General features: G+C 41.2%; 1 long non-coding RNA gene across 2 annotated transcripts in view; it reads left to right on the forward strand.

The window, feature by feature from the left end:
* The first annotated feature begins 984 nt into the window (after positions 1-984).
* LOC147571994 (uncharacterized) overlaps positions 985-23,007 on the forward strand; it is a 172,086-nt gene continuing 150,063 nt past the window's right edge. For both annotated transcript variants that reach the window (XR_015247057.1, XR_015247058.1), the window contains exon 1: positions 985-1,664. This is a non-coding gene — a long non-coding RNA (uncharacterized LOC147571994). The remainder of the gene's footprint in view (positions 1,665-23,007) is intronic.

Raw genomic sequence — 23,007 nt, forward strand, 5'->3', positions numbered from 1 at the left:
CAAGTGTTTTCGTAAAAGGAAAGTGAGTTCTTTCTGAGTTGGGAAGGCCGGATCCTTATACCAGGTCCATAGGCAAAATCTGGATTGAGAATTCCAACCCAGCCTCTTTCAGTCTACCTTACCTTTGCATTTCTACCTGACAGGCTTTCTGGGACTCCTCCTTTCATTAGGGCTTCTCAATCCCTGTCCATTCCTAGCCAGCTCCCCTGTCTTCTCAGCCCCTCCCCTCTCTTTTTGTGTCCCCTGAGCCCTCCTCAGTCCTTTTAAGGCTTCTCCCTTGTCCCCAAAACCCTCTGATCTCTCAAGAGATGTCACTGGAATTTTCTTGCCTGGTGATTCGAGTTCCTTTTTTTGCACACATCACATCATAGAATGGTTTCATTTGTCAGAAATAATGGGGCAATCACAAATAATTTTCCAGTCTATCATACCCACCCATTCGGCTCCTCTGACACACACTGATCCCTAATCTAGTCTGAATACTATATATTTGCAACAGTTGGTTATTTATTTAGAAATCTATTAACAGTAGTTCCTGCCATTTATTGGATGATTTCTGAGTCTGTGTCACTGCACGAAGCATTTCAGAATTTATTCAGCACCTGGTTTATGCTAAACTAACAATAATATTTTGATATATTATCTGTTAATCCTTAGAACTAAGAAATGAGTATTTTATACTCATTTGACAGGTGAGTGAACTTAACCTTGGTTGCAGGTTAAGGGAATTAACCAAGTGACGGTTTTTTTTTTTTTTTTTTTAATTTTTTTTTTTCAACATTTATTTATTTTTGGGACAGAGAGAGACAGAGCATGAACGGGGGAGGGGCAGAGAGAGAGGGAGACACAGAATCGGAAACAGGCTCCAGGCTCTGAGCCATCAGCCCAGAGCCTGATGCGGGGCTCAAACTCACGGACCGCGAGATCGTGACCTGGCTGAAGTCGGACGCTTAACCGACTGCGCCACCCAGGCGCCCCAACCAAGTGACGGTTTTAATCCAAACCCCTTTTTCTTAACCTCTCTATCAGGGTTTCTAATCTTGGTACTATTGACATTTGAGAGGCAGATAATCCTTTGTCATGAGGGGCTCTCCCATGCTTGGTAGGATGTTTAGTGGCCTCCCTAATCTCTACCTACTACATGCAAGTGTCACCATCCTTGCTCTGCACCCAAGGTCAGGTCAAACAAAAATTTCCTCGGGCACCTGGGTAGCTCAGTTGGTTAAACATCTAGCTCTGGGTTTTAGCTCTGGTCATGATCTCACGGTTCATGAGTTCTAGCCCAGTATCAGGCTCTGTGCTGACAGCTCAGAGCCTGGAGCCTGCTTCAGATTCTGTGTCTCCCTGTCTCTCTGCCCTTCCCTCGCTTGTGCTAGCTCTCTGTCTCTCAAAAATAAATAAATAAACAAAACAACAACAACAACAAAGTTAAAAAAAAAAAAATCCCTCACACATTGCCAAATGTCCCCTAGGGGAGAGAACCACTGCCCTACCTGTCGCCATTGTACAGAGATTTTCTCCTTTGTAATTTAACGAATCTGGACAAAGCTCTATCGGGTCACCAATGCTGGTTCAATATGAACACAGTCTCAACCATGGTCAGTCCCAAGAGATGGGGAAGAGGCAGCAAGGCCTTGTCAGAGAGGCCCTGTGGAGAAGCCCAGGTAGGTGAGTGATTACCACCTTCCCCAAAAGGCTTGTCAGAAGCCAGATCGAATTTCTAAAAATAAAAGTAATGGCAGTGGGTACACTGTTACACATTCAAGTTTATGAACTCCCTGGCAGATGGCAGGCTCCCATCCACCCTTCCAAGCAAGGAGTAAAGTGAGATGCGACTGCCTTGGTGGATCTTGAATAGTGTGTAGGTAAGTGGCTGGCAGCTTCCAGACACGGCTCTGACTCTGCTCCCTGTCTGAGCTGTGTTGACCCCTAAGCGGGCAGACGCTGTGTCTCTTCTCCACCAACCCGGTCAGGACTGTAAGCCCCCAATGCCGAGCTGGTGTTTTGTCAACTGGTGTAACTCCACTTTCTGTGGATTCTCACTCCCTAATTTTAAGTCTTCCAGTTCTTGGTTTATATTTTCACAAAGGTAAAAAATGGGTGCACTTTCAAAGGGGGGCAGTCTCACCCAATCACATTGGCCTGGGGCCTCGATTCACACATGTCTGACTCAGGAAGCACCTTCTCTGGGATAATCTCACAGGCACATTTTCCAGCTTCTTAACTAGGCCACGTGGTCACAGGGTGGACAATATCAGGTTTGCTGCTGCGACGTGCAAGATGTTACTGAACCTCTGGCTTTATTTGAAACTGCCACCTGACCTAAACTTTAGGGCTGGGGGCACTCCCAGGAGGAAAGCAGATCTTAGCTGTGACCTGATTGATGTCTAGTGCTGAGGACTAAATTGTGGCCTTCAGACTGAAACGCTAACCCCTAATATGACTGTGTGGACACAGGGCCATCAGACAGGTAATTCAGGTTAAATGTGGTCATAGGGTAGACCCTAATCCGATAGGACCAGTGTTCCTATAAGAAAAGGAAAGATCTCGGGGCGCCTGGGTGGCGCAGTCGGTTAAGCGTCCGACTTCAGCCAGGTCACGATCTCAAGGTCCGTGAGTTCGAGCCCCGCGTCCGGCTCTGGGCTGATGGCTCGAAGCCTGGAGCCTGTTTCCGATTCTGTGTCTCCCTCTCTCTCTGCCCCTCCCCCGTTCATGCTCTGTCTCTGTCTGTCCCATAAATAAATAAAAAAAAAACGTTGAAAAAAAAATTTAAAAAAAAAAAAAAGAAAAGGAAAGATCTCCCTTGTCTCTGCACATGCACAGAGAAAGGGCCATATGTGGAGGACACAGCACAAAGAAGGCCATGTGATATCAAATAATATCTGATATTATATGATTTCACTCATACGTGGAATTGAACACAACAGGTGAACATAGGGGAAGGGAAAGAGATATAAGATAAAAACAGAGAAGGAGGCAAACCTTAAGAGACTCTTAAATTCAGAGAACAAACTGAGGATTGCTGGAGGGGAAGAAGGTGAGGAGATGGGCTAAACGGTTGGGTAAGGAGGGTACTTGTTGGGATGAGCACTGGATGTCATATGTAAGTGATGAATCACTGGGTTCTACTCCTGAAGCCAAGACTACACCGTATGTAAACTAACTTGAATTGAAATAATAATTAATAATCATCATCATCATTATCCTAAAGGCCATCTGCAAGCCAGGAGCAGAGGCTTCACCAGAAACCAACCCTGATGGTATCTGACCTTGGATTTATAGCTTTCAGACTGTGAGAAAAAAAAAAAAAAATCTGTTGTTTAAGCCACCTGGACTATGGGATTTTGTTATGATAGCCCTAGCAGATTAACCCAGGTAAAGTGGGATAGAGGGAGTTTCGGGTCGGGGTGGTGGGGGGAGGGAAAGACTCGTTCTCCCAGCGAAGATTTAGCAAGACACTACGTCCAGCACAAGGCGTCAGTTCATGCAATATCTGCACCCCCCCCAGCCCCCACCTCTCAAATTATATCTATCCACCACTAATCTTATGCTAGAATAGACATGGTCCTTTCCCGGGTTGAAAAAGAAAGCTTGGTGTGTGTGGTGTAATACCTGAAATCCCTCAAAGCGTTTCAGGTTTGTCTGCAGCCCCAGTGGTACACAGTGCACGGGCCCTAAGACTGGATAACATATTTAAAAAGGGAAAGGGGTTTACCCAGAGCGAGTGCTTAGTGAGGGGTGAGGTGGGCACACGGAACACGTGGCCTAATCTGTGTGACACGTGGCCTAATCTGTGTGTTCTGGAGCTCTGTAAATCAGATGCTAATGCTAATGAGTTTTAAATTTACGGAAATGGAGTCTTTAAGCTGTTTGAACTCTTATCAGTTTAACTATGTGTCAAGTAGCAAACTCCTTTAGGAGACTCCAAAGAAAAAAAATATATTGACAACACATTTTAAACAAGGAATAAATGTAACTGTCTTGTTCCAGAGTTAACAGCTTACTTGCTCTAGAAAAGAGAAAATAATGGAAGCCGAGGAGCACCATCATTCACACTTTAATTAAACAGCATCCCTGTGTCTTTATAGTGAACTCAAATAGTTGATATTTATGCCCAACAATTTTGACAACTACAGAATGTGAGGACAATTAGGACCAAAAATCTACGTCCTCAGGTGGGTTTTGCATGTTTTGAGGGGCCTAGGTAAATTGGAAGGGGTACTCAGTCCTTCCTTTCCCTATGCCCAGCCTCTCTAGCTCCCTTCCAACCCCTACTGAAGAAATCAGCCCTGATCTTTTCCTACAATATGCAGCTATCTGCTCTTTCTTACCCAAACATTTGCAATTCACCAAGGAGAATGTGAGATGCATCTTGCATGCTTATCAAGCGCCACGAGAACTTTACAGCTTACTGCCTGCCTCAGGATCCCAGTTCCCTGGTGCTTATGCATAAGCAATGGATTTATGCAAACATTGTAACATTTCCAAACAGACTGTGACATGAGTCGCTCCTAGTTCATATAAGGTTCAGATATGCAGCGTGTTTTCTGCTGGTACTAGATCATTCATCTCATCAGGTTTAAAATGTATCATCTCAGCTTATAATGTTGTCAATATAAAATGTCATAATGTGCTACTCAATTTGAACAGCAAGACGGATATTAATCTCAGAGGTTTCCGTGCGCGGCTGGGGTAGGATTGTGTAATGTGCAACAGCACTGGTCTGTTTGTTTGCATCACACACCATATGCATAGGTGGTAAACATTTTGTTGTATTATAGACCGTCTACTCATTCTCCTTGATCTAGAGTGTTTATATAGCCCCAGTGGTATAATATGCATTATAACTTAAATTGGATAATATATTTAGAAAGAAAAAAAAGGCTTTACAAAGAACAGCATCATCAAAGGATAATGATAACATGCCTATTTACATAATGATAATGCACATATTTACTGCCAAGCATGTTTGTTTTGCATTAGTGTTTGTAGCAGGGCACGGGGAATTAAAGAATTACAAAAGGGAGTTTTTCTAGCCTCCATTACTGTAGTAGTAAGGTGGTTATTGGCAGTGAAGAAAGAAATGGAAACACCCATGTTTGAACTGGTGAAAATAAAAAGAACAATGCTAGTTGTTAAGTTCACATTGTTTATGGGTACAAAAAGGCATGTGCCCAAACACTTGACTTTTTTTCTAATTCTGAAACACGGTGTCTCTTCAAACAAGTAAAACCTCTTGCACAGATTGGTTTTGGCAGCAAGCATCAAAAATTAAATACATAAGAAACATCTCTGTCGGTTGTGTGCATTCCTAACAAACACATGTTTAAGGAAAGCCACCGTTGAAATAATTTACTACAAGTTGTGAAAATCTGCATTTTTGCTCTCTGCATCCAAAACTGTGAATTTTATTTATATGTCTACGAAAGCCTGGAACCTTGCACTTAAAAAAAAAAAAAAAGTTGGGAGATGTTATTTTGTGAGCTGTCATATGTTTTCTGAACTTTTTATAATAGAAAAGAGTCTCTGAAGAGCCCTTTTCCTCACTCTTGTAACAAAGGCATGTCCCAGTTTATTAAAAAATCATACACAACAATACTGCTTGCCAGGTTTTATAGTCCTAATGAAAATTTGGTCCAGAGCACAAAAATTATCTGGAAAAATGCCTGAAATTTCCCTGTCGCAGATGTTTCAACAGAAGGTGCTTGCATGCCATTCGTTAATACGGCGCCATACGGGACTCAGTGTGACCACTGCAATATAACCAGTAAGTAACACACGCAGCGTGCGCCGGGCTGCGCCAAATTCGCCGTCTGTTGTGTGGGACTCGTATCCCATGGATTGAGACGTACCTTGATGAAACTGCATTGTCATGGAATGATAATATTTGTGGATCACCATGCACAGAAAACATCCTATCGAGAATGTGGGAGGTCCATGGAAATATTCAGAGCATTTCTTGGCATTGTAGTTGTTCAGAATGGATGTGAATATTACTGTTTACAGTCCTTCCTGCCCCCCCCCCCACTTCCAGTGCCAACTTACAGGAGTAACTCCATAGAGAGAACATTACTTGTTCAAAGAATATTAGTTTGGAGGAACGTAATTAAAAGCCATGTGGAAGTCGTTTCATCTGTGTGTGGAAGGAAATGCTCAGGCTGGCTTATTCTTCCCTTTAAAATATATATGAGAGAAGTGACTCTGTGCTCACTTTCTTTGAAATAAAACAAATTTATTCATCCTTGCAGAGGCTGGTAAAAATAGAGGTGCATCTGAGATGCTTCTCACAGACACTGCATTTTTCCACTGACCCTCCATGATTCTTGCTGGACAAGACTATGGGTAGCAATTCATTCCAAGGAGCAGATTTGCAACTACCCAATACATATTCCATGCTCCAATCTGGCTGCTAGGTCATGAAAATACTGTGCTTTATGCTGGGTTACTGCAGGGTAGGGAGATGGCTGGAAGAGGGCGGGGGAATCATTTACCCTGTACCTCTTGGTCAGGAAGGAGTGCTGTTGGGATGTGTACACAAAGTTGCTGGTATTTTTTTGAAGCATTACTTGGCTGAATACAAATAGCTAAAATATACTGTGAAGTTGGTAACTCCACTTTGGTACTCCTATTCTCTTATGATCAGGAAGCCTCAGAACATCAAAGTGACCAAGACTGTTTTGAAACTTTGAGAAGCTCTATGTTTGGTTGTACTGTCTTTCAAAATAATAATTAATGTATGTGATTAGGCTACTTCCTTTCCATCTTATGGTCCTTTTCAGGGAAAGGTGTTTACATGCTTTTTTAAAATATGTTCTTTTCTCTTTTTTTGGAGAGAAAAATAAATTTAAAACACTTTACCATCTTAACTAATTTAAAAATGTATTAAGTAACAGTTACTTGAAATTTTCCTTAGATTCTTTATTCTCTTTGCAAAGATTTTGACATTAATACGAAGCATTTTTGCAACAGGGTGGGAGGGAGAGACATTCTTTGGACTACTATTCTTAAATAAAATAATTGCTTATTGCTAGTAATTTAAATAGTTATTTTCTCAGTGTGTTCATGTTATGTAAATACTTTTAATGTGTTTTTCTTCATTTAATCTTACAATTAACCTACAAAGTGAGTATCCCCAGTTATTAATAATAATAAAAAAAAACCCTAAGGCTCAAAACTATTAAGAGTGTGCAGAACCAGTTATTGGTGTTTCTAGTTAGAGCTTCTAACTCCAGATTCTGGGCTTTCGTTGCATTATGATGTCATTCAATACAATGAATTCGTACTTTAAGCCATGAAATTGGTTATAATCAAAGTATGGCTAATGAACAACTCTTAGCCACAAAACCAAGGATTTCTGTAAATCCATTCGGGATGTATTATAATCCAACATCATTGTTTATATATACAGCATAGGAGATAATTATCTAATCTACTTGTGACACATTACTATAATATTTTATAAGTCCATTGAGGATACATTGAGGCACACTATTCTTCAAAATGATTTCACTTTTCAGTATATAGATTTGTTTAAGTATATGTATGTGTATGTAAATATTTGTATTTTTAAAAATGTTTTTGAGAGAGAGTAATAGATGTGGCCTACAAGTGATAAATGTGGCTTACAAATCTTTTGACCTCATTGAAGATGTGCACAATCAAGAACATTTTGAGGTCCACTTGGCTAAACAAAAGTCAATGAAAAACCAACCAAGGCATTAATCTGTAGCTGTGAAATTCTGCCTCAACATGGACACAAATCACCTGGGGTTGCCTTTTTTAAAGATAAGAAAAATATTTTCTTTTCATTTTTTTTATGTTTATTTATTTTTGAGACACAGAGAAACAGAGCACGAGCAGGGGAAGGGGCAGAGAGAGAGGGAGACACAATCCGAAGCAGGCTCCAGGCTCCGCGATATCAGCACAGAGCCCGACGCGGGGCTCAAACCCACGAACCATGAGATCATGACCTGTGCCAAAGTTGGATGCTTAACCAAATGAACCACCCAGGCGCCCCAAGAAAAATGCTTTTTTTAATCCTATAAATTGGCTTTCATTTCAAAAGTTCCTGTCCTCTCTGAATCACTCTGAAAATTCAAGTACTGGTGTGTTTCTGCACTGAGCACAGAGAAAGAAATTTCTCTGTGTGATGATCCTTCAGTTAGGAATACTATGTGCTGCACCCCCCCCACCCCCAGAAGACATTCCTTTGTTACAACCTTGCTAGAAACCATTGATTGGGAGTAGTAAATTGCACACTGATGATCCTTATTAAAGACCGACTTGAAAATTCTTCTCTCCACAGCAGCACTTCCCAAGGAGGAAGGGGGAAATTTCTCTGCTTGCCAGTGAAACTCAACCAAATGATAATATACGGTTAGATAACATGCCCTTCCAGACACTGATCAAGTTAACTTTTTTCTCAATTCAAAACGGCATCTTCTTTGAAGCTATGCTGCTATCACTTGATATTCATTTTAATGTATATTTACTAATCTCCAAAATTCAGTTCATTCTCTGTTGGTTTTCTTTACCTTCAGGTGGATTAATGTATTCCTAAATGCGGCCTCCTTAGAAGATTCCTGAAGTGTTCTAAGCCTTCCCAGAAGCTATTGGTCAATGCTAAACAATACTGAGAATTCTAAAGTAATTGCACACAGTAACACCCACTGGCTAAGCCCCAAGTAAGAGATGCTACCAACTGTGTGGCTGATGCATGAGAGCTGTTTCATGTGTTTCTTCCTAAATAGTTTCCTTTGATATTTTAACATTTTTAGGGTAATGTACTTTATTTTGTTTTCTCTTTCTTGGATCTTCTTCTCCCTGCTTCCCCTCCCCTTCCCTTTCTCTCCTCCTTCCTCGTGGTTGGCCAGTCACTGTGGTCAGCATCTGCATTCCATCTGGGTTGCTGAAGAAGGCAATACAGTTTTTTGCCTGTTTAGTCAACTTCAGAACATTAGCCAGTTCCCAGAGCATTGCTCGATCATCATCCTCTCATTTTGAAATTGGCTGAGATTTAAGCCACTGGCATTGGTAAACCGCTCACTAGAAAAGAGAAATTAGGTAAAACACACAAAGTTAACCTAGGTACGGGGACATGTGATGCAAATTGTCTGCCCAAACCAGAGCTAAAAATAGTTACTCCTCACACATACGGTTCCTTCATAATAGGGCATGTCCTGCTTGAGGCAGATTTAATTGTCCCCACTTAGTTTCTTTTCCTTTTTTTTTTTTTTTTAGCACCTTGTCCTTCTGCTTCAGAAGGCCCAGACCTTCATTACATTGCATTGCATTGCATTATTTCATTGTTGAAGACACTGAGGCATAGAGAAGGGAGTGGACGTGCTTGTGGTACCACGTCAATAGGAAGGCCCCATGCCCGTCGCCATCTAACACAGTGTTCTGAACAGAAACCCACCCATCCGATCTGGTTCTGCGAGGGAAGAACACCTGTCTCGTGTACAGAGGGCATTTTGGTGTTCTGAGCGTCTTTAGACACCATGTCTCATGCTGCTATTCCCCTTCTTCAAGACTACCAACAGCTTATTTTTTTTAGTATAATTTATTGTCAAATTGGCTTCCATACAACCCCCAGTTCTCATCCCAACAAGTGCCCTCCTCCCTGCCCATCACCAACTTTCCCTCTCCTCCACACCCCCCCATCTACCCTTGGTTTGTTCTCAGTCCTAAAGAGTCTCTTGTGGTTTGCCTCCCTCCCTCTCTCTGTATCTTTTTTTTCCCCTTCCCCTCCCCCATGGTCTTCTGTTAAGTTTCTCAAGATCCACATATGAGTGAAAACATATAGTATCTGCCTTTCTCCGCCTGGCTTATTTCACTCAGCATAATACCCTCCAGTTCCATCCACGTAGCTGCAAATGGCAAGATTTCATTCTTTCTCATTGCCAAGTAGTATTCCATTGTATATATAAACCACATCTTCTTTATCCATTCGTTAGTTGATGGACATTGAGGCTCTTCCCATAGTTTGGCTGTTGTTGAAAGTGCTACCAACAGCTTTTAAGAGGCCGTCCACCAATTCTGTGGCATCTCGAGCACATAACCAGAGAGTGAAGGAAAAATGTAGATGCTTCCCAAAGGTTCTAGAGCATTCAAGCAGTGGGGAGTGTGTGGAATAGGAACAGTGAAAACAGATGGGGAGCGAGACAATAAAAAAGGAAAAAAAGGTATGAGGTCATGACACGTTGATGAGGGTGGTAAGTGGGCATTTGAGGATGAGGGGAGAGGCGCTGTGTGAGAATAATTCACAAGACAGAGGACAGAATGGCTGTGTGTGACAGTGACAAGAATGACCAAGAGAGAGGCGAGGGTTAAAATATGACTACCTACCGGCCTGTTATCAACTGAAAGCTTCTTCATTGACACGAATGTCCCCTTCACGTTGACCTCATCATTATTGTGGCAAGTGAATGGCTTTCCTCACTCTCTTCTATTTTGTTGAGTGTATAATTGATGTTTCGTTTTGGGTGCAGGGGCACCGGGAAAGGCATTTAGCTAACTTGATCATATGCCTCAGTGGGGATAATGTGAACATGTAAATCTCCCACTTCTTCATTGCTTATAATATTTAGAGAAGTATATTGACAGCCACTCCTCTAAGTTTGTCTTTAGCAATATGTCCAATGTCTTCACAAATGCTGTCTCCCCACCACCACCACCACCCACCCCAAGAAGGACTAATTGTAAGATCCAGACTGTGACTGACCTGAACACAGATTTCTCCTGAGCTGAAAGATTTCTTGTTTCATTTGGAGTCTCATATGTTCCATTTTACATTTAAACACTGTGTGTTATATTTCCCCATTAAAGTACAAGTTTATGATTGTAATTTTGAAAACGTTGTATATAAATACTGGAGTACTTCAAAATGACAGATACCTCAGATATTTCCAAGTTAACAAGTGGGGAAATGAATAATCCCCATTTGAAGTCTTCAGAAACAGGCAGGGAGACAGGGTTTTGGGCTTTTAGTATTGATTTTTTAGAATTGCCTTTCGAAGATTGAAGAATGGCTACTTAGCTGGTGACTCAGTTTCTCTTTAGAGAAGTTCAAATCTAATTGCTGTGTAGGTGTTTAAGAATGGCTATTTACCGATAAATTGCTATGCCAAGTTTGGTCAAAAAATAGCGTAGAATTAAAATGTAGTCTGGTGGCCCCAGATTAACTTTTTTAATACTGAATGCTGGTTTTTAATTTGACTTCGAGAACTCTGTTTCTTTGTTTCCTTCACGCTCTTCGTAAGTACATTTACTGTAAAATAGCTCATTAGAATTACCACATGTGGTCTTTGCAGAGATTATTTTTAGCAAGGGTGGTTTAGTTCATTAACCGTTTGATTTTGATCACATCAGCAATAAGAGGGACTAGTTACAGAAATGTTAATGAATGCACACTCATGGAAGAGAACTAGGGAATTAATACAAGGTCACTTTGATATAAGAATTAGCTTTCAGTTTTTATACCGAATGCAAGATAAGATAATTTTTAGTGACCATAGAAATGATGAAAGTTCTGGCCTTTCCTTTTTTTTTTTTTTTTTTTTTTTTTTGTCACATCAGGATGGTGAATCATCTCTTTAGAGGCTCTCAGGCATTTTCTCCCGACTGTAAGTAGCTGAGGTAATGTACTTTGCAGTCATGCAGACTTAGGTCCAAACTCCAGCTCTGCCGTGCACGAACTTCGATAATGCTATTAAAACTCTATCTGTTGGGCACCTGGGTAGCTCAGTCCGTTAAGCGTCTGACTTTGGCTCAGGCCATGATCTTGCAGTTCTTGAGTTTGGGCCCGGCGTTGGGCTCTGTGCTGACAGCTCAGAACGTGGAACCTGCTTGGTATTCTGTATCTCTCTGTCCTTACCCGGCTCACTGTCTGTCTGTCTCTCTTTCTCTCAAAATAAATAAATATTTTAAAAAATTTAAAACTCTATCTGCCTCAGTTCCCTCACCTATCACAAGGCAATATGACACTTATCCCACACAGACATTATATGTATTAAATAATGTAAGATGAGGTATATAGTTATGGGCACAAGGAATGTTATTTCATACTATCACTTACTTTGTAATCTTATGTATCCTTCTCCCTCTTGGTATGGAAGTAGCAAATTGGGGTGAGGGATGTGGGAAAGTGCCCAGCCTGGGGTTGAAAGGTCTTATTCTCCAGCACCTAAAATAGTTTCACCCAACACTCACTAAATGTCTGGTGAATAGATGTAAGAAACAAGCGAACGAAAAAGTCTTATTCTCTTCACATTCTTTATAGTTAATAATAACAGCTTCATTTATTAGTGATTATTATACAATAAGCACTTTACTCTTTTAGTTCCATTAATTCCTTCAAAACAACCCCGAAAGCATCTTTATTCCCCTTACACAGATGAGGAAACTGAGGCTTAGAAAAACTTTTCCCAGGATCACAGAGTTAGTAAGTAGCAGAACTCATAATTATTCCAGGTGTGCTTGCTTCAGGGCACAAGCTCATAAACACTAGACTACTCTGCTTTTGCTTCATGATTAAATAGCTGCTTTAAAGTCAGCTGTTCTGGCCACATGACCCCCTTGGGATGCTTCCCTAATCCTCTTCAGGGAATCTGACCACCAGTTTAAGACACAGTGCCAGAGCCATTCCAATGAAATTAAATCCTACCCCCGCACATGGATGATAGCATTTTGGGGGTGTTTTAAGGATAATCAAAAGACCTGTAGTACTCAGACCTTTGTCTATTATCCACTTCCCCTTACCTCTTGCAATTTCTAGTGTAGCCAACAGAACATGCTATCCCCTTTCTTAAAATGTTTCGTGATTTGCCTCAGATCTTCCGTTTACAGGAATGTCTTATTTTTCTTCTAACAGGTGGGCAATCACAAACCCTGCTTCAGCCAAACTAAACATTAGATGATTGTTATTCTTGGAAAACAATGTTAAAGTCCAGAATTGTAATTGCCTGCCAGGTAACACAGCGTGGTAAAAATAACATAACATCGTGCTTGCCTTGTTAAGGCGTTGCTTATATTCTGGATCCGAATCCATCGGGCTCGGTGCTGGCAAACTACATAGCACAATAAAATACTATCAATACCAATTATTATGAAATGGAGTCAGAAGGCTGAATACCAAGAGAGTTTTCTAATCGGCTATTAATGATGTCATAATGAGTACAAACTCAATATATTAGACATGTGAACGTGACCTTTTTTCTTTCTTTTGGCTTAAATATTTTCCATTCCATCCGAGTAGCAAAGGCCTTTACTATACTCACAGCTTTTCCCTGGGTTTCGCATCATCCCCTAAAGTCCAGTCCAAGGGGCGTTTTATCTTGAAAGCAAAACCCAAGGAGATACTCCATTCCTTATCAAGAATGGACTAATACAGCTCAAATGTGAGTCTTAATTCATGGACCGTCTTAATAAGAAAATGTATTTGTGTATGTTGCTTGTTTTTCTTTAAGTAATCTTACAGTCAATCGAAATTGTAATTTCAATAGGAATCGAAAATCATTTAAACAATTCTTTTTTTTTTTTTTTTTATGTTTGTTTTTGAGAGAGAGAGAGAGAGCACAAGCAGGGGAGGGGCAGAGAGAGAGAGGGAGACACAGAATCCGAAGCAGCCTCCAGGCTCTGAGCCGTCAGCACAGAGCCCGATGCAGGGCTCGAACCCACGAACCATGAAGTCATGACCTGAGCCAAAGTCGGACACTCAACCGACTGAGTCACCCAGGCGTTCTCTGAAAATCATTTAAATGTAGACAAATAAGATGTTCAAATGTAATGAGGAGCATCATGAGCTAATATAAAGTTCTAGAAACTAGATGTTTTGAGGCCAAGTAATACTTCTGAGCTAGAATTTTTAGATAAAATGCAGGGTGTCCAGTTAAATTTGAATTTCAGGTAAACAACAACAACAACAAAAAAAAATATATATATATATATATATATATTTTTTTTTTTTTTTTTTTGAACACAAGTATGACCTGAGTATGGACTGGAACATACTTATCCTACAAGATTACTCACTGTTTTTCTGGTATTGAGGTTTAACTGAGCATCCTATATTTTTACTTTTAAATTCACCAGTCCTACTCTAATATGTTTCCCTTGAGAAAATAAGATAATCCCTACCTAGCTCATCAGATTGTTAAGATACTCAAAGGGGGCACAATGATAGCATATCATGCGGTGCTTTTTTTTTAAGTGTATTTATTTAGAGACAGAAAGAGTGAGTGGGGGAGGGGAAGAGGGAGAGGGTGAAAGAGAATCCTAAGCAGGCTCTGCGCTGACAGCGGTGGTGGGTTGGGGGGGAGGGGGTCAATCCCATGCACCATGACATCATGACCTGAGCCGAAATCAAGAGTCAGACGCTTAACCGACTGAGCCACCCAGGCGCCCCTCATGGGGCTTTTTTGACTTAAATATATTCAGCTCTATGCTTATCCTCTCGGAGCTCACAAAAGAAAGAAAAAGAATCAGAGGCAGAGAGACAGAGAGGCAGAGACAGAGGTATGCAATAGCGTGGCCATCCACCCAGCCCTCCCGTGCCTGAGCACAGGCCTGAGGGGGAGAGTGACAGGAGAGGCTGTCTCTGCTCAGACTTCTGTCTCCCTGCGGCTGCTTCTCATAATGTGAGCACCTGATGGTGCAGGAGTGTGATTCTAGTGTTTAAAGATACTTATTTTTCATGCAACATGGTGCCTAAAAGCAAGCCAACTGCTTCATCTGGAGCTCAACCAAAGAAACAGCGATCTGTTCCAATGGCAGAAGAAAAAAAAGAAATCTTTGGACTTAGTGAGAAATGGGATGTTGAAATTGAATGTGGCACTTTCTAAGGGATTTTTAAGGGTAAATTAACTGTAGACAATCTTCACCTTCCATGTTGGTTTGAAGGCCCAGTCTCCACGTAAGATAAAATTCCACCGCAATTGATGTAAAAAGTGTTCCGTACATTTTTTGTACCAAAAGTGTTCTGTGAATTGATGCAAGGCGTCATTATTTTTATATTCTTCTTTTATTCCCTGTTGGTTTTATTGTTTTTATTACCATCATCATTACACCAAATAAAGTGATATTTAAGGTTTTGAGAGTTCGCCACAGAACTAATAAATGGGAAACAATTTGAAGATACAAATAGATTCAACATAACTATGATTTGGTTACTTAGGATTATTGTCTTAGAAGAATAAAGGAGTAAATGTACGTGGTACATCATTGTAAGGGGAAAAGAAAACTCAGAGGCAACGAGATAATTAACTACAAATACTGGGCATAATTACTGTACAATGACAGCACTTTTTTTATAATGAAATTATGAGATATGAGGGTTTGGTGAAATGATTGGAGGAAAAGTAAATCTCAGAAAAAGAAATTTCCTGGAACTTCTGGCTTATACATTGTAGGTTAATCTTTTATGGGATGCTGTAGGAACCAAATAGATTCAGTCATTTAAATAGACTCGTTAAACATTTAAGAATATGCTATGGGGAATTATCCTGCCCTAGCAGGAAGAAAGGTCAACAAATCTAAATGACCTTGCTTTCCCTAATTGTTGTAAGAGTTTTTTTCATTAACATCTAGCCACTGAATGATTCATTCAGGTTAGAAAGTGCTGGACGTGAAGGTTAGTTGTGATGATGATGTTGATGAAGAAGAAGATGTTACTTTTACAGCTTGTTACAGTTATTTGGATATTATTGCATATATTATTACAGTTATTTGACTATAAGCTGCTTGAATACAGAGACCATTCACCTCTCTTTTTAGCCTGTTTTTTCTTCTTTTTATTTGAGTTCAGTTGACACAAAGCGTTACATTAGTTTCGGGTGTACAAAATGTTCACCTCTTTATTCTCCCCAGTTCCCAACTGAGTATTTTCATTGTCACTCCTGTGGGGGTAGTATTGGTTTTTTAGCCCCATTTTTAGGGAAACAGATTTAAGTCACTCATCATGGTCTCATATCTGGGATGTGGTGTAGACAAGTGAGCCTCAGTTTCGAAGTGGTCCACCCTTTATGGTATATACCTTTTCCATAGTCATATCAAGGAGGTACTGAGCATCTGTGGACACAGGTTGATTAGTGCACATCATGGAGGATTCAATATGACTTCCTAAGAAGATGAGCTGACACTAGAACCATGTGTCACATTGTACAGGTAGGATTCCCCAGTCAGGGTAGGAAGATGACTGAACACGGAAGAAATACTAGAGGCAAAGAGGAATGAGCAGCTTGAGAAAGGCGAGGGAGCTCACAAGAGCAGTGAGCTGTGAGAATGGTGTGGTGCCCGAGGAGATGGTCAGGTATGATTTTCATTGGCTGTTTGGTCACCAGTCATGGGACTGCTGTTGTGCAAGATGAGGCTGGATTGTTGCAGAGTTCCAGATGGAGAACACGGGAGGAAGAATGACCAGGGTAGAGTCGGGGCTAGGGATGAAGAGGGTCATGGGAGGAACTGTAGAAGTGTGGATGGAGATTAAGCACCCTTTTCTGAAAGCACCCTTTTCTCTTCTGCCATCTCTTCAGTTTGGGACCTGCTGAGTTGGATTTACTGAGAGGTTGTCTCAGGTAGATTTATCTAGCAGATAGTTGGAATGCAGGTCTGTAACCCAGAGAAAGATTCATGGTGTGGAAACAGATTTTTCAAATCATCCAAGAGCAGAAGGCTCAGAAGAGCATAAAGTTGCCTCAGGAGAGACAGGATATAAGTGGAAAAGTGGAAGCTGAGAGTAGGCACAAGATCAGGCCTACATGTGAAGTGTGGGCATAGAAAAGAGAGGGAATGGTCAGGAAAGAGGCAAGCTTCTAGAAAGTCTGAGGAAGTCTCATTTATTTCACGTAGATAAAAATGACTGGTTAGGAAATGAAAAGTGTGTTTTTAAAGTAACACAATGTTCCCTTCCCATCTTTCCTACGAATGACATGGACACACACACACACACGCACGCACCACCTTTGCTATGGGCATTCTGTTCTACATTATACTTAGGAAATAAATACTTCCAAGAACTGTAGAGAAAGACTCTTAGGAGCAGGAAACCAAAAAGGATTTCAAGAGCCCATTTGGTCCATCTTCTTGCCAGTAGGGGCATTTCCTAAATCATCCAAAGAAGAAAATTGTCAATTCTATTTTTAAAATATCTCTACAGATGGTGATTCCATAAGCTCCCCTGCTAATTTGCTCCAGTGTTTAATCAGCCTGACACACAAAGTTCCTCTTTACATCTAACTCAATGCTCTCTTGTTACAATGTAGGATCTATTTCCTCTGCAGAAGTGGAAATATAAAACAAGCTAATAAACCAGGAAATCCACAAGTCAGTGTTTTCAATCCTAATGGTTGGTAAGATGCACGTTATTCTTATTTCATGTTAACAACCTGCAATTTAGTCCCAATGACAAAGGAAGGCATCTCTACCTAAATCTATTGTAAGTAGGCACTGATGAATACTTAGATGTCCTTTTGCTCTGAATAGGAAATGTATATGCAGAAAACCTCTTTCGAATTACTAGAGTTTTTCATAAGAAAAAGACCTCATCTAAAGGTTTTAGTGACTCTTTTTGGGGACCTCTGTAAACCTTTTGGCTCTGGTAGGTATGATTAAGTGCAAAATCTTCAAATGCCCATAGAGTTTTTTATAATGCTATAAACATTATTTTTCAATTACTCTCCTTCTTAAATAATGTCATTGGACAAATGGTTTCTTCTTTAAGCCAGAAATCTACGTAAGAATGACTTTGAACCTTCTCGGATGACACCCTGAGGCGGTAAGGAAAGAGATTATTGAAAAAGCTGAAAAAGAGCAACAGGACAAAAGCTTTATTTTTTTATTTTATTCTTGACATCGGTTTGGGGCCAACCATGTGTGCCCAATACTGTAGATATAGCCACAGAGATATGGCTAAAGAAGGAACATCCTCATTAAAAATGTAGATGCAAAAAAAAAAAAAAAAGGCAACAAACCAGAATTTTAAAAGCCTGCCCTGTTCCTCCCCTTGCTCTGACAAACACTCCCCGTAGCTTCCCAAGAGTTGCACCATCCTGGGTCCCCAGGATCACAGATGCCAAAGGGGAGAAAGCCAAACCAAAATCAGAGAGACAATGGTCAAGAAAGAGCGCCATGACTTTCTCTCAGAGATAGAAACAAACTAAAACCAAACAAACAAACAAACAAACACGAGAAAGCAAAACATTAGCTCAAAGGCTGAGAGGCCAACTACAAATGTTTTTTAAAAGAGCTATGAAGAGTACAACTTCAATGAATATTGAGAAATATTCTCAGTTCTTCTAAAAATACTAGGACCTGTCCTGTCAATGTCAGGAAGGATCAAAATGCTATGCTACCTTTCACTCATGGGTCTAACCTCGAGACAACATGCTTTTGTATCTGCCTGGAATTTTCTTCCTACTCTCAATGTTTCCTTCACTTGCCTACTACTTTAGTTTTTTGAAGACTCAACTTAGGTGACATCTACTTCAAGGAAGCCATTCCTGGTGTTCTTAATGGAGTGAGATGCTCCTGTTCGCCATACTCCAGCTACTCCCTGTACTCGATGTAGCCTGAGACGAGTCATGCTATATTTTTATTGTTCCACAGTTTGTCTGTCTCTCCTATCCAATGTCAAGGGCAGGCGAGAACCTTCATCTTATTCAAGTCTACGTATCTACTGGATGGCACGTTGTGTTGACTAACGTGTGTCAAATATGTGAAAATGAAATAAATGCATCTGTGGTTGCCAGAGCCCTTCCCGCTACTCTATTTGTTGCCACCTTTCCTAGTCAGGCCTTCGTGACCTTTCAACTAGGTCAGTGTAATGGAATGAATTATGTCTCCTCCCCAAATTTGTAAGTCGAAGCTCTAAGCCCCAGTACTTTAGACTGTGACTGTATTTGGAAGATAGATTCTTTAAAGAGGTGACTACGTTACAGTGAGGGTATGAAGGTGGGTACTAATTCAATCCGACTGATATCCTTTTGAGAAGAGAAACCAGGGGCAGGAATACAGAAGAACAACCATACAAGGACACGCGAAGAAAGCAGACATCTGCAAGCTGAGGAGAGAGGCCACAGAAGGCCTTAAACCTGAAGACACTTTGATCTTGAACTTTTGGCCTCCAGAATTGCAAGAAAATAAATTTCTGTAGTTCCTTCTCCCTGGTCTGTAGTATTTGTTGTGTCAGCCTTAGCAAATTAATACAGTCAGTATTTTCTCTTCTACATCCCATCTCTTATACATCCACACTTCCCCTTTTATTTTGCTAATCACATTTTTCATATCCTGATCAAAACTTTCTTTTCCAGTTAGGGTCCCATGGAGAAAACAAACGAACAAAATGTTTAGGTCTTTCAAAGACAGGAAATTCCATGCAAGGATTTGATCACACAGGTTATCAAAAAGCAGAGAAGTTAAAAGGGAGACAGTGAAGCAACTCAGAACGAGAAGTCACCGCCACCCAAAGGATCTGGAGGGAAAATGGGAGGAGAGCTGGTGTCCACAGGCGAGACAGCCATCGCCTAAGACACCGCAGAGGAAAGGAAGAAGTAGGACGGCTGACTTCCTCCTGCCCTCCAAAGCTGAGCCAGTGCCTGCTCTTGGGAGAGCAGGTCAAAAGCCATTTGACAAAGGGACCTAAGAAACATAACATGCAAGGATTCTCTCCCCTTGCCCTCCTACCCCCAGAAGAGCAGAAATGGATGTGAGAGCAGAGTTAAATGACGGGCGAAGTCCACTAGAATAAGAGAAACGGGAGGACTGGAGGTGCACATCTGGTTCCTGCTTTATCCCCAGCCTGACACCTGAAAAACACTGTACCACATATAGGAAGTATTCAACAAAGAGTTGTGAGATCAATTTTAGCTAACTGAACCTCCTATTTCTCATTTACCAAATTCTCTGCCAGAATTAATATACTGTGTATCTGTGAAACTCTATCACGGGATACGATTCAAAAGCGAGAGGCCTTATTATGGGTTTTGTTCCTTGATTTAGTGCTAGCACTTAGAACATGCTTGGCCCGTAGTACGTGCTCTAGATATATTTGCTAGACCGATGGATCAAAGTTTTGTAGAGTGGAGAAGCCCACCTTATTATCTTGACTGGAGTGTGGTACATCAAAATAAATGTTACCATGAAACTGTTAGGCTGGGTGTCAGAATTCCTCAAGGCCAGGTTTGCAGAAGAGATTCACGTAAAGAACGTGTGGAAATATACTTGCAAGGTGGGGTCATTTCAGTGTACTCAGACTCGAAGGCAAGAGGGTAGACTAATTCTCCCCATTCCCCCAACTGACCTTTCATGTTCTCCTTCAGCCTTTACTTCCATAAAACGTGTAATTGCCCTTTCTGGCAGTTCATAGAAAAGTGCTTTTCCCAGCCCTTGTAGGTTGCCCTGGATGGAAAATGCCCTGGGTTCTCACAGACTTAACACCCGGCCTTGTGAACATGAGCAAGATTATTCTCTCCGAGCAGCTCTTTTCACATGTGATACGCTTGGCAGGCTGCCCTGGTAAGTGTCAAGCCCTGAATGTTTTTGTTTTTGCCCTGGTGGTCCTGAGGAGTTACTGGAATACTTCTGGGATCTGTTTTGTATCAAACTGTGGGCCGATAGTGACATTGAGAAGAAGCAGGTAGAGACAGAGAGAGGGCTCTGGACTACATCGCATTTAATTCTGATAGCAGACTCCCTGTCTGCCCTGGCTGCCTCAAAGCTTCCTTCGGTCTTTCTTTGGCTCCTTCACTTTGTGCTTCTCAGCGTTATAGGGCAATCTTTTGTGTGCATGTGTTCCCCTTTTGCTCCCCAGAGAGGCTTGTCAAAACTCCTTATCTGCTGATGAATGAAAGGAATTTCTCCTGTGCGGGCGGGACCTGGTTAATGCAGCTCTGGCCAGCACGGGTAGGTCACTGAGTTAAGGGAGCACCAAAAGGCATAATGCGCTGAAAATATCAGAGTAGCTGTTGTGCCAGGAAGCGCCATCAGCAGGCATTTTCCTCCAAGCAGAGGGAGGGACAGGAAGAAGAGGGAAGGCTTAATAGAAGCAATCTTGAGTTAATTTACTCTGATGGAGAGAGATAGGCACTGTACTGGTTGACCATGTCTTTGGCATTTATGGCATTCATTCCGCGCTGGTATTTGAAAACATGTGTTTCATGCTTGACTGTATTTTAGAGCCGAATGAGAATCAGCTCCATTTCGTCTTCATAGGGGACTTTTTGATTATTTGAACTGAGATTCATTTTCTTAATTTTTCTCCAAACCTCGATCTTCTGAAACCTTTTCCAGTTACACAGAGCAAAAGAGATTAGACTGTTATATCCATTAGCATAAACATTCTATGATGCCCAGTTATGTACCTCATACAAGGACTTGAAGCAGTGAGAACTCACTTAATATTTAGTGAATGGTGTAATCAAGGGGTCGATGAGTGGATCTTCCTTCCTCCAGGAAGCTCTAGTGTATGTGGCACCATTGTCCATACAAACTGTAAAAAGCAGACTGCAAGAGAGACAGAGAGAGAGAGAGGGAGAGAGAGGGGAAGGAAAGAAGGAAGGAAGGAAGGAAGGAAGGAAGGAAGGAAGGAAGGAAGGAAGGAAGCGAGGCAAACCTTATTTCCCAATGTTAAGCAGGGGATGGGGAGGGGAGTTGTAAGTAAGGGCAGGGAAGATGTAGGTGGTCATCCAGTCATTCCACCAAGATGTTTATTTTATGTCTGTTACATTCTTATGATTAATTTGCTAAGTACATACAAGTTGAAGGATGTGCCAGAAGACACCCTTCTAAATACATCACAGTCTGGGTGAAAACTACAGGGAATGTACTATAAGGAGCATAGGGCTTAAAGTTAAGAGGCCTGAGTTTGAATCCCAGCTTCATTTCTTGCTCTGTGTAACCAACTTCAATGTACTTGATCATTCTGAACCCCCATATCGCCATCTGCAAAGTGGATCTAGGAATAACAGCTACCTTACTTGACTATAGAAAGGTTATATAATGTGTTTTAACTTTAAAGTTAGTCAATCCAATCACCCATTTTCCAGAAGGATTTGTAGCATGCATAGTTCTGATTCAAAAAAAAAAAATATTTACCTCTTTGAAAAATTAAAAAGACTGTCCAATGAATCAAACTTCTGGAAAATATAATCTTTACCAATTTTCATTTCAGAAAGTAGACAGTTCTTTTCAAGAATCCTCCTTGTGCAGAAAGAGTTGATCTAAAGCAGACCAGGTGGAGTCTCCTGTTGTGCTGTCTGCCAAGCAGAATGGAGGAAACATAACTATAGTCTTGTATCGCCTGAATGGCATAGCAGTCTCATCATGCAATTAGGAATTTAGTGAGAGGTAATCTAACAGATACCTTAGCTAAAGATAAAGTCCATCTATTTCTGCTCATTGCATTCAGAATTACGCCCTTTGGGGAAGGAAGGGGGTACAAAAAGACTAAGGACTCTGGTCTCATGCTCTCTTCAACACTTCTCACCTTTGACTCTGATTCTGCATCTATCCGCAGGCCTTGCAGCTTCCTCTTACTTTGCCTCATGACCCCTAAACTCAATTTCTGAGTAAGTATCTTGCTAAAGAAGACAAGTATCTGTCTGATAACTGAGTTCTAAATTTCTGTTTACTCTTTTCTATCATCTGTCTCCCTGAAGCCCTGACACTGGCCTAATTCCTCTGGTTGTCATCTTCTGGGACATCATAGACCTTTCAGCTTGCATCTTTGCCTGTGCCTATCCTAATCCAGTCTCCCTTTGGCAGTTTCTTATGCTTTTGTCACGTCCTCCCAACCAGGTCACTTCACACTGTGCTAAGAGGAGCACAGCTCTGATGCTAGAACTGGCTCATTCTTCTTTTTCCTGATCCATGTTCACACTGAATGTGCTGAGAGCCGAAGTGCTTCCCAAGATGTTACAAGTCAAAGGTAGCCAGTTGGTGGTGAATGAGCCGTAATCATTTGAAGTGACCAAAGAAGACAGAGTTTGTCAGATGCATAGAGTCACAGAGTCATGT

The sequence above is a fragment of the Puma concolor genome, chromosome F2 (genome assembly GCF_028749965.1).
Source record: "Puma concolor isolate L17-30 chromosome F2, mPumCon1.1.hap2, whole genome shotgun sequence".
Lineage (NCBI taxonomy): Eukaryota > Metazoa > Chordata > Mammalia > Carnivora > Felidae > Puma > Puma concolor.